This window comes from Odocoileus virginianus, chromosome X (assembly GCF_023699985.2).
Source record: "Odocoileus virginianus isolate 20LAN1187 ecotype Illinois chromosome X, Ovbor_1.2, whole genome shotgun sequence".
Classification (NCBI taxonomy): Eukaryota; Metazoa; Chordata; class Mammalia; order Artiodactyla; family Cervidae; genus Odocoileus; species Odocoileus virginianus.
In genome coordinates, this window is record NC_069708.1 from 95267 (window position 1) to 105719 (window position 10453).

Below are 10453 nucleotides of genomic sequence, written 5' to 3' on the forward strand. Positions count from 1 at the left end.
GGTTCTAAATGAGAGAGGAGTAGAGATAGAGTGAATATGGCAGGCTTAGTTCACTACATTTGTTGTGAAATGTAGGCTTAAATCCTGGGTAGTGGTTTCATGACACTGGGCAAATTATTTAATTTCTCCATGTCTCAGTTTACTTCTGAAGATGATAGTAATGATCCTCACATTAATGTGATGAGGTAACAGCTAGAAGGTATGTGTATTGTTTTAGTAGATTGAATTCCCCAGAAAGCTAACTCTGACTTGAAGATTAAGTTCATTATGGAGTATTCTTGGGATAAACACTGTGGAAGGAAGTATGCAGAAATGGAATTAGGCAGAGGGAGAAGTTGAGCAGCAGTGCAGTATCAGTGGAAACCTCAGCTAACCTGTGGAGAATTCTGTAGATACGATGAATCTTTAGGTGTCCTGAGTTTGGATGAAAGGAATGAGCCGTTTTACTCACTCATTGATCAGTCATAAGATGAGGCCATCTGAAATGGTGAAGTGACCTGGGCTGAGGCTGTTTGCTTCAGCGGAGGCAATCACTGAAGAGGGCTTGGCAGCTTGAGGGCTGTCAGTCAGCAGCAGTATTTCTGGGGTGATCGATCCTCCCTTTCTGAAGGGAATCCGGGCAGCACTTTAGTGTCCGCTACAGTTAGTCATGGGCTTCCCTTGTGGCTTAGCTGGTAAAGAAGTCATAAAGTGTTTAAGTCTAAGTTTTAACAGTGTATGTTATTGTGAGAAGGGTCATCTTTCATATTTCAAAGAGACGTTAAAAGTTCCATCCTGCCTCCTTTTATTCAGCTGCACTGCTGTTCTATTTGAATTTGCTCTTCTATATTGTGTCAGGCACCCTACGGGGTGTCTTGCATATCTTATATCAATTAATTTTCATGATAACCTGGTAAGTTTGCATCTTTTTCAACAGGTTACTAGAGGAAACTGATGTCAAAATGGAGGGTATAAGCATTTTACTTTACAAATCTAATAAATAGCTAAATATGGATGTAATTCCAATTTTTTTAAAATATAAAGTCAGATATTTTATTTAGGACTTTGGTGTAGTTGGACTTTGCTATAATTTATAACTTATTCAAGCTATTTTGGCTAAATCTTTTAATGCCTATAAGGATTTTACTTTAGCATATGCTATCAACAACAATTATTGTATTAAGATTAAATGTTAAATCTTTTGATTTTTATGTAATTTTTTTAGTAGGTTAGTTACATGAATTTAGTTTAATTATTAAAAATTGTGTTTAATTTGGATAAACAAGTAGACCTAGAATTTTCATAAATATCTGACAAATATTCTTATATCTTATATAAAGCATTTTGCCTCCATAATTTCTTACTATGCTATAGACTCATTTTGACCTGGCAGCCCAACTGATTAAAATAAACAGTTACCTGTTAAATATCAGTGTCCAAAATAGAGTGAACTGGAAATATCACAAGATATATGATACACACATTAGGTGGTCTTTAAACAAGTCATTTTGTTCTTTGAGATACAGTAGATAGAGGAGCATAAGCAGTACACCATGAGAAGTTAGCAAAGAACAGCTGGGTTTTTCAAGTACCTCACTCTTGTAGAGCAGAAGTGTGCGTGGCATATTCAGTTAAGGGATTGAGGAGGAGGAGTTAGGGACCTTTCTCCTAACCAAGGGCTCAGAGGAAAACTTTGGAGGTACAGAAAAAGTGAAAAGGAGACTCAAATGAGAAAAAACACAATGTATCTTAGGCATACACCTCTACAAGCCAATAGATAACAGGAATAGCTTTTGTTTTGGCCTGAAACCAAGGATTGTAATCATATGAAACATGTGGGGTTGGCTACTTTATTTATATATGTTTTGGTAGCACCACATGACATGCAGGACCTCCATTCCACTAGGGATTGAATCCATGCCCCCTGCAGTGGCAGCACAGAGTCTTAACCCGTGGACTGCCAGAAAAGTCCCTTAAATTGCCTATTTTAGAAGGCTTCCAAAAGCATCATTCTCAGCAGTTTAGTGATAGAAAAGAACAGCATCAGTTTCCAGGTTATGCGATCAGAGATCAGCTTCATCACAGAAGAGTTACTAGAAATTTCCCCCAAGTCATGGCACCAGAGTTTCAGACAGTTTTAGCCTCTGATAGTGATATGATCTTTTCTTAAAAATCTTTTGTGAGTGTGTCTTCAAGGTATTTCAGAGGTAGATTGGAATGTATTACATTGGGACCTGAATGTGATAGTTAAGATGAATTTTAAACAAGAAATTCTTGGAGTGACATAGGTCAATCCCAATTTCACTCCCCTTCACAGGAACAGATAATAACTATTCATGGACAAGGTACCACTGAGAAAATCCTAGAAAACATCGGAGAAGCTAAAGCACTCCCTGCATCACAAAAACCAAGACAGAACCATTCAGAAGAATAAAAAGAGCATCTACATGCTAACTTAATGCCTCTCCTACAGGCTGGCCGAGTGACCAAGCCCTGCATACTCCCCCATAATACCCATGAGGCAAGACCAGAGTTCAGTTAGTTCAGTTCAGTTGCTCAGTTGTGTCCGACTCTTTGCAACCCCATGGACTGCAACACACCAGGCTTTCCAGTTCATCACCAACTCCCAGAGCTTGTTCAAACTCATGTCCATTGAGTCGGTGATGCCATCCAACCATTTTATTCTCTGTCATCCCCTTCTGCTCCTGCCCTCAATATTTCCCAGCATGAGGGTCTTTACCAAGGAGTAAATTCTTCGCATCAGATGGCCAAAGTATTGGAGCTTCAGCTTCAGCATCAGTCCTGCCAGTGAATATTTAGGACTGATTTTCTTTCGGATTGACTGGTTTGATCTCCTTGCAGTTCAAGGGACTCTCAAGAGTCTCCTCTAACACCACAGTTCAAAAGCATCAATTCCTCAGTGCTCAACTTTCTTTATGGTCCAACTCTCACATCCATACATGACTATTGGAAAAACCATAACTTTGACTAGGTGGACCTTTGTCAGCAAAGTAATGTCTCTGCTTTTCAATATGCTGTCTAGGTTGGTCATAGTTTTTCTTCCCAGGAGCAAGCATCTTTTAATTTCATGGCTGCAGTCACCATCTGCAATAATTTTGGAGCCCAAGAAAATGAAATCTGTCACTGTTTCCATTGTTTCCCCATCTATTTGCCATGAAGTGATGAGATCAGATGCTATGATGTTAGTTTTCTGAATGTCGAGTTTTAAGCCAACTTTTCCACTCTCCTCTTTCACTTTCGTCAAGAGGCTCTTTAGTTCTTTCTCACTTTCTGCCATAAGGGTGGTGTCATCTGCATATCTGAGGTTATTAGTATTTCTCACAGCAATCTTGATTCCAGCTCGTGCTTCATCATGCCCAGCATTTTGCATGATGTACTCTGCATAGAAGTTAAATAAGCGAGGTGACGACATACAGCCTTGACGTCCTCCTTTCCCAATTTGGAACTAGTCTGCTGTTCCATGTCCAGTTCTAACTGTTGCTTCTTGACCTGCATACAGATTTCTCAGGAGGCAGGTCAGGAGGTGGTCTGGTATTCCCAACTCTTTAAGAATTTCCACAGTTTGTGGTGATCCACACAGTCAAAGGCTTTGGCATAGTCAATAAAGCAGAAATAGATGCTTTTCTGGAACTCTCTTGTTTTTTCCATGATCCAATGGATGTTGGCAATTTGATCTCTTGTTCCTCTGCCTTTTCTAAATCCAGCTTGAACATCTGGAAGTTCACGGTTCACATAATGTTGAAGCCTGGCTTGGAGAATTTTGAGCATTACTTTACTAGTGTGTGAGATGACTGCAATTGTGTGGTAGTTTGAGCATTCTTTGGCATTGCCTTTCTTTGGGATTGGAATGAAAACTGCCCTTTTCCAGTCCTGTGGCCACTACTGAGTTTTTCAAATTTGCTGGCATATTGAGTGCAGCACTTTCACAGCATCATCATCTTTTAGGACTTGAAGTAGCTCAACTGGAATTCCATCACCTCCACTAGCTTTGTTCTTAGTGATGCTTCCTAAGGCCCACTTGACTTCACATTCCAGGATGTCTGGGTCTAGGTGAGTGATCACACCATTGTGGTTATCTGGGTCATGAAGATCTCTTTTGTATAGTTCTTCTGTGTAATCTTGCCACCTCTTCTTAATATCTTCTGCTTCTGTTAGGTCCATACCATTTCTGTCCTTTACTGTGCCCATCTTTGCATGAAATGTTCCCTTGGTATCTCTAATTTTCTTGAAAACATCTCTAGTTTTCCCCATTGTATTGTTTTCCTCTATTTCTTTGCATTGATCGCTGAGGAAGGTTTTCTTATCTCTCCTTGCTATTCTTTGGAACTCTGCATTCAGATGGATATATCTTTCCTTTTCTCCTTTGCCTTTTGCTTCTCTTCTTTTCTCAGCTATTTGTAAGGCCTCCTCAGAGAACCAGAGAACCATTTTGGCTTTTTGCATTTCTTTTTCTTGGGGATGGTTTTGATCACCGCCTCCTGTACAGTGTCACTAACCTCTGTCCGTAGTTCTTCAGGCACTCTGTTTATCAGATAATCCCTTGAATCTATTTCTCACTTCCACTGTATAATCATAAGGGATTTGATTTACATCATACCTGAATGGTCTAATGGTTTTCCCTACTTTCTTCAACTGAAGTCTCTAATTTGCAGTAAGGAGTTCATGATCTGAGCCACAGTCAGCCCCTGGTCTTCATTTTGCTGACAGTATAGAGCTTCTCCATCTTTGTCTGCAAAGAATATAATCAATCTGATATTGCTATTGACCACCTGGTGATGCTCATGTGTTGAGACTTCTGTTATGTTGTTGGAAGTGGGTGTTTGCTATGACCAGTGCGTTCTCTTGACAAAACTCTGTTACTCTTTGCCCTGCTTCATTTTGTGCATCAAGACCAAACTTGCCTATTACTCTATGTATCTCTTGACTTCCTACTTTTGCATTCCAGTCCCTTATGATGAAAAGGACGTGTTTTTTTTTGTTTGTTTGTTTTTGTTTGTGTTTGTTCTAGAAGGTCTTTTAGGTCATCATCGAACCATTCAACTTCAGCTTCTTTGACAAAAGTGGTTGGGGCATAGACTTGGATTACTGTGATATTGAATGGTTTGCCTTTGAAACGAACAGAGATCATTCTGTCATCTTTGAAATTGCACCCAAGTACTGCATTATGGACTCTTTTGTTGACTATGATGGCTACTCCATTTCTTCTAAGGGATTTCTGTCCACAGTCGTAGATAGAATTGTCATCTGAATTAAATTCAGCCATTCCAGTCCATTTTAGTTCACTGATTCCTAATAAGTTGTTGTTCACGCTTGCCATCTCCTGTTTGACCACTTCCACTTTACCTTGATTCATGGACCTAACATTCCATGTTCCTATGCAATATTGTTCCTTATAGCATCGGACTTTATTTCCATCACCAGTCACATCCACAACTGGTTGTTGTTTTTGCTTTGGCTCATCCCCTTCATTCTTTCTGGATCTATTTTTCCATTCTTCTCCAGTAGTATATGGGGCACCTCCAAACCTGGAGAGTTCATCTTTCATTGTGGTATCTTTTTGCCTTTTCATACTGTTTCATACTGTCCAGAGTAGGGACTGCTAAGAAGCAACCCACAGTGGTAAGGAAGCTGAATGTCTGCAAGAACTGTAGACTCAGAGGTCTCCCCTACAGCTCTTAGCACTGTGGGAGATTGTGGAGGAACCTGCAAGGCTTGGTCATTGGGAATTTGATTGTGATTGAAAAAAGGGGAGGAGCTCACAACACTTAGATCTGGGCAGACAGAGTTCCTACCTACAGTACACAAGTTGTAATCCCAACCAGTGACTGTGCTCTTAAAGAGCCAAGACAGTGGTACAGTTTGACCAAGGTACTGAGTGGGGTGTGAATCTGCCTGATTTGGATCCTTAAAGGGAAAGCCTTGCTAGCCATGCAACCTGGTCTACCCCACCCACTGCTCACCCAGGCAGAGGAGCTGTCATAGCCCCACCTCTGCTGAGTGTAGCTCCTGGCCCTGCCCTACCAGAAAGCCTATCCAGAAGACATGGAAGCTCTGTAGCCCACCGACACTCAAGTGGAGAGTTAGGCAGACAGAGCCAATCTTATGCAGAGCAGAGCCAGTGTCCTCATTCAGCTAAGTAACTTGGGGCCTTGGTTGGGTTGAGTCAAGACTGCAAAGAACCTTGCTATCCTTGGAGCCAGTTTTACCCAGACAGGGAAATGAATTTGTAGCTCTGCCTATGACTGAATACAACCTTGCACCCATCTGACTGGGTAACCTAACTAGAGTATACAGGAAGCTACAGACCCATGCAACAACCCTGCTTACAATGTCACTTGAACAGAGAGAACAACCAGTGGCTTTCCTCATCTGCAGAGCAAAACTGGTGTCCCCATTTGGCTGGGGAATTCAGCCCACATCCTTACTTGATTCACATCCCCAGACAGAGAGTACTGCAACTCTTGGGGCTGTTCTGCTGCCTGCCAAGGGCAGGAAAGCTAATTCATAGCCCCACCTACATGAATATAGTACCCTATTAGTATACTACCCTATATAGCCCTATTCTCTAGGAAGCCCAACCAAAAAACCCAGACAATCACAGAGCCTATCCTACAGCCCATCCCGCCGAGCCAGCAGCTCTGTCCAGCTGTTCTCAGCCAGTGGCACCACTGCCGCTCCACCTCAGGTCTTGGGCAATGGCCTTGCCCCAGTTAGTAAGCTCTGCCTGCCCAAGGACATTACCAGCTGACTCATGCAGAAATCCAGAGTGAACTGTCTCTCTACCAAACACATTAGGATGGTTCAACATATGCAAATCCATAAATGCGATACACCACATTGATAGAACGAAATATAAAAATCATCATTTGATCATCTCAGTAGATGCAGATAAACCACTGGACAAAATTCAATATCCTTTCATGACAAAAACTCTCAACAAATCAGGTATAGAAGGAACATAACATAATAAAAGCCATATATGACAAGTCCATAGCTAACATCATACTTAGTGGTGAAAGGTTGAAAGCTTTCTTGCCATGATCAGGAAAAGGACATGGGTGCCCACTCTTACCACTTACTGGAAGTCCTGACTGGAGTATTAGGCAAAAAAAATTTTTAAAAAGGCCACCAAATCAGAAAAGAAGAAGCAAAATTGTCTCTGTTTGAAGATGATATATCCTATAATAGAAAATCATAAAGACTCTATGAAAAAGTGTTACGTCAATATGTATAATCTGGTAACTATAGTTAACAATACTATATTAAGTGCTTGGAAATAGCTAAGAGAGTAGATCATTAATATTACCACCAAAAAATGAAATCTTCATCATGTGAGGTGATGGAAGAATTAACAAACTCTTTGTTGTCACTGTTCAGTCGCTAAGTTGTGTCCAACTCTTTGTGACACCATGGACTGCAGCATGCCTGGCTTCCCTGTCCTGCCCTGTCTCCTGGAGTTTGCTCAGATTCCTGTCCATTGGATTAGTGATCTCTGCCATCTCATCCTCTGCTGCCTCTTCTCCTCCTGCCTTCCGTCTTTCCCAGCATCAGGGTCTTTTCCAATGAGTCAGCTCTTCGCATCAGGTGTTCAAAGTACTAGAGCTTCAGCATCAGTTCTTCCAATAAATATCCAGGGTGGATTTCCTTTAGGATTGACTGGTTTGATCATCTTGCCATCCAAGGGACTCTCAAGAGTCTTCTCCAGCACCACAATTCGAAAGCATCAATTCTTTGGTGCTCAGCCTTCTTTATTAACTAACTCTACTGTGGTAATAATCATTTCTCAATATATAAGTATCAAATCATCACACTGTACATTTTAAACTTACACCAAATTGAAACCATTAGGTGTCATTTCAGGGGCTCCAAAGAACTCCAGTACCATAGGCCTTTATGTCTCAGCACAGAAAGAATTCAGCGAGAGGCAAAGTGATATGAAGTGATATGAAGATATGAAGTGATTTATTAGAATAGGATACTTGTGAAGTTTACGAGCAGTGGGTGAGAAATCCCATGCCCTGAGAATGTACTGGGCTATAGTTTTATAGTCAAAGGAAAAATGGGGAGGAGGAGAAGACCTTCTTTGTCTTTCTTGAGTAGACATCATGTTTCCATCATCAACTCTTCTAGGTTGAGCAGGGGAGTTTTCTTGTCCCTATATTGTTGGGGCCAGTGTGAGGAAGGCAGGAGAGACTCCATCTTGAAGCCTGTCATCCATCTTAAAGACAGGATGTGAACCTGAACCTTGCCCAAGAGTGAAGAAACCATTGCTAATGAAAACCAGGTCTCCCGGTGACTTCCCTCCCTACAGATGACAAACGGAGATTGTAGTTGAGGTCAGGCTGCCCCTGTTAGATTAACCATAGAGACATTCCCCCTTGATGTATTATCATTGTCCCCCCACCCTCCCGTTAACCTTAATTGCTTGTTCTCCTTGCACTTAATTGTTGTAAAGCTCAATCATATACAACAAAGGGGTTGCTAACATGTAACCAGTCACGTTCAGTTCAGTTCAGTCGCTCAGTCATGTCCGACTCTTTGCAACCCCATGAATCGCAGCACGCCAGGCCTCCCTGTCTATCACCAACTCCTGGAGTTTACTCAAATTAATGCCCATCGAGTCGGTGATGCCATCCAGCCATCTCATCCTCTGTCGTCCCCTTTTTCTCCTGCGCCCAATCCCTCCCAGTATCAGGGTCTTTTCCAATGAGTCAACTCTTTGCATGAGGTGGCCAAAGTACTGGAGTTTCAGCTTCAGCATCAGTCCTTCCAATGAACACCCAGGACTGATCTCCTTTAGGATGGACTGGTTGGATCTCCTTGCAGTCCAAGGGACTCTCAAGAGTCTTCTCCAACAAGTCACGTAGTGGGGGATATAAAACTGGGCCTCTCAGCAACATCAGTGTCCTTGTTGGGAACTGATTCCCCTTAGACCCACTGGTGTAATAAACTGTACTCCACTGTCTTGAGTGGTCTCCCAGGTGTGTTTTGCGACTCCTGATTCCACAACAACATGATCAAGCTAGATTCACAAATTATTGATTTTTATGTGTGCAGAGAGCATGTCCTAGGGATTATTAACTTAATGAGCTCACTGGGTAGGATATGGGTCTCATATCACTATTGTTTTATTGTTTGGGGGCATGTTTTGTGGTCAAGCAAACCTACTTTCTTAAGTCATCATTGACTTACATGGCTCTTCCACCTTTTTTCTACTTAGAGTTCACTAGTGTGATTAATCATTTAGTCACCTGTTTTATTTCTTTACTCTGTGCATATAAAACTTATATGTCAATTATATCTCAAGAAAGCTGGAAAATCCATAAAATTCACTGCTTCCCAAGAGGCCAATCCTCAACTAGATAAGGACTTGTGCCAGAATGAAACTCAATACACTGCTTCCTTCTTTGAGAAAGTCATACCATGAAAAAGAGAAAGTTGGCTGAATGAAATAGTGTGCTTGGTAATATAGCTGATTTACATTTTGGCATAAGCTCCTAATCTCACTGTTGCCTGGTCATGGACAGACAGCCATGAACTTGGTGTAGCATAGTTTTACATATATCATTTAACTTAATCCTCAAATCCATGTTATGAGAAATAATTATTAACCTCATTTTACAGGGAATTCAGATCCAGAAGTTTAGGATAATTCACTCAAGTGTCTGCAATTAGCAAGTGTTGGTTAAGGATTTTCAATGCAGATTGACTCCATTGTCGTCCTGTTTAATTATTGTGCTTTACTGACATTTGGAATATAAATGGGCTTTAGAAGTTTTTACACAATAATTTTTAAAATGAAACCTCATGTGTATTTCAACACATAAAATAGAGAAAAGTGGATATATTTGGTTTGGTTTGGGAAAACAGAATTTGACGTCTTATTTACTTAGACTCTGTCTGCCCCATTATTGTGGCCACGCGTTCTGGGAAACAAACTCACTCAGAAGGACAATGCAGATAGTGGAGTGAAGTTTATTACACCTGTGGGCCCAAGGCAGAGTCTCTTCTTAGCCAAGGACCCCAACCAGTTTTTGTGAAAACCTTATATACCCTAAGTGTTCGTGCACTAAACCACCTCGTAAATTCCCTGAAACTAGTCTGAACAAAGGGAAAAGAAATATACGATCAAAGTTAACCCGTGATTCATATGCCTTAAGCCTAGGTAGTTAACAATGGACAATTATCAATAGGCCTGTGGTCATGCTCCAATAAGCATAATAGAATGTATGATTCTATTCAGTTACACAGATAATTAGGCTATTCTTTTAGGCTACGGAGAGCTCTGGGGCTCTTCCTTCTGGGGGCCTGGTTTTCCAGTTGGTACGTTGTTTCCATAGATACTGGGAATATAGCTCAAAGTCCACAGTCCGGCCCAAGATGGCATCTTGCTTTCAAGATAGAGCCTGTTCTGTTTCCTCCTTCACCATCTGCCTTGTTTTGTGTCTCTAGA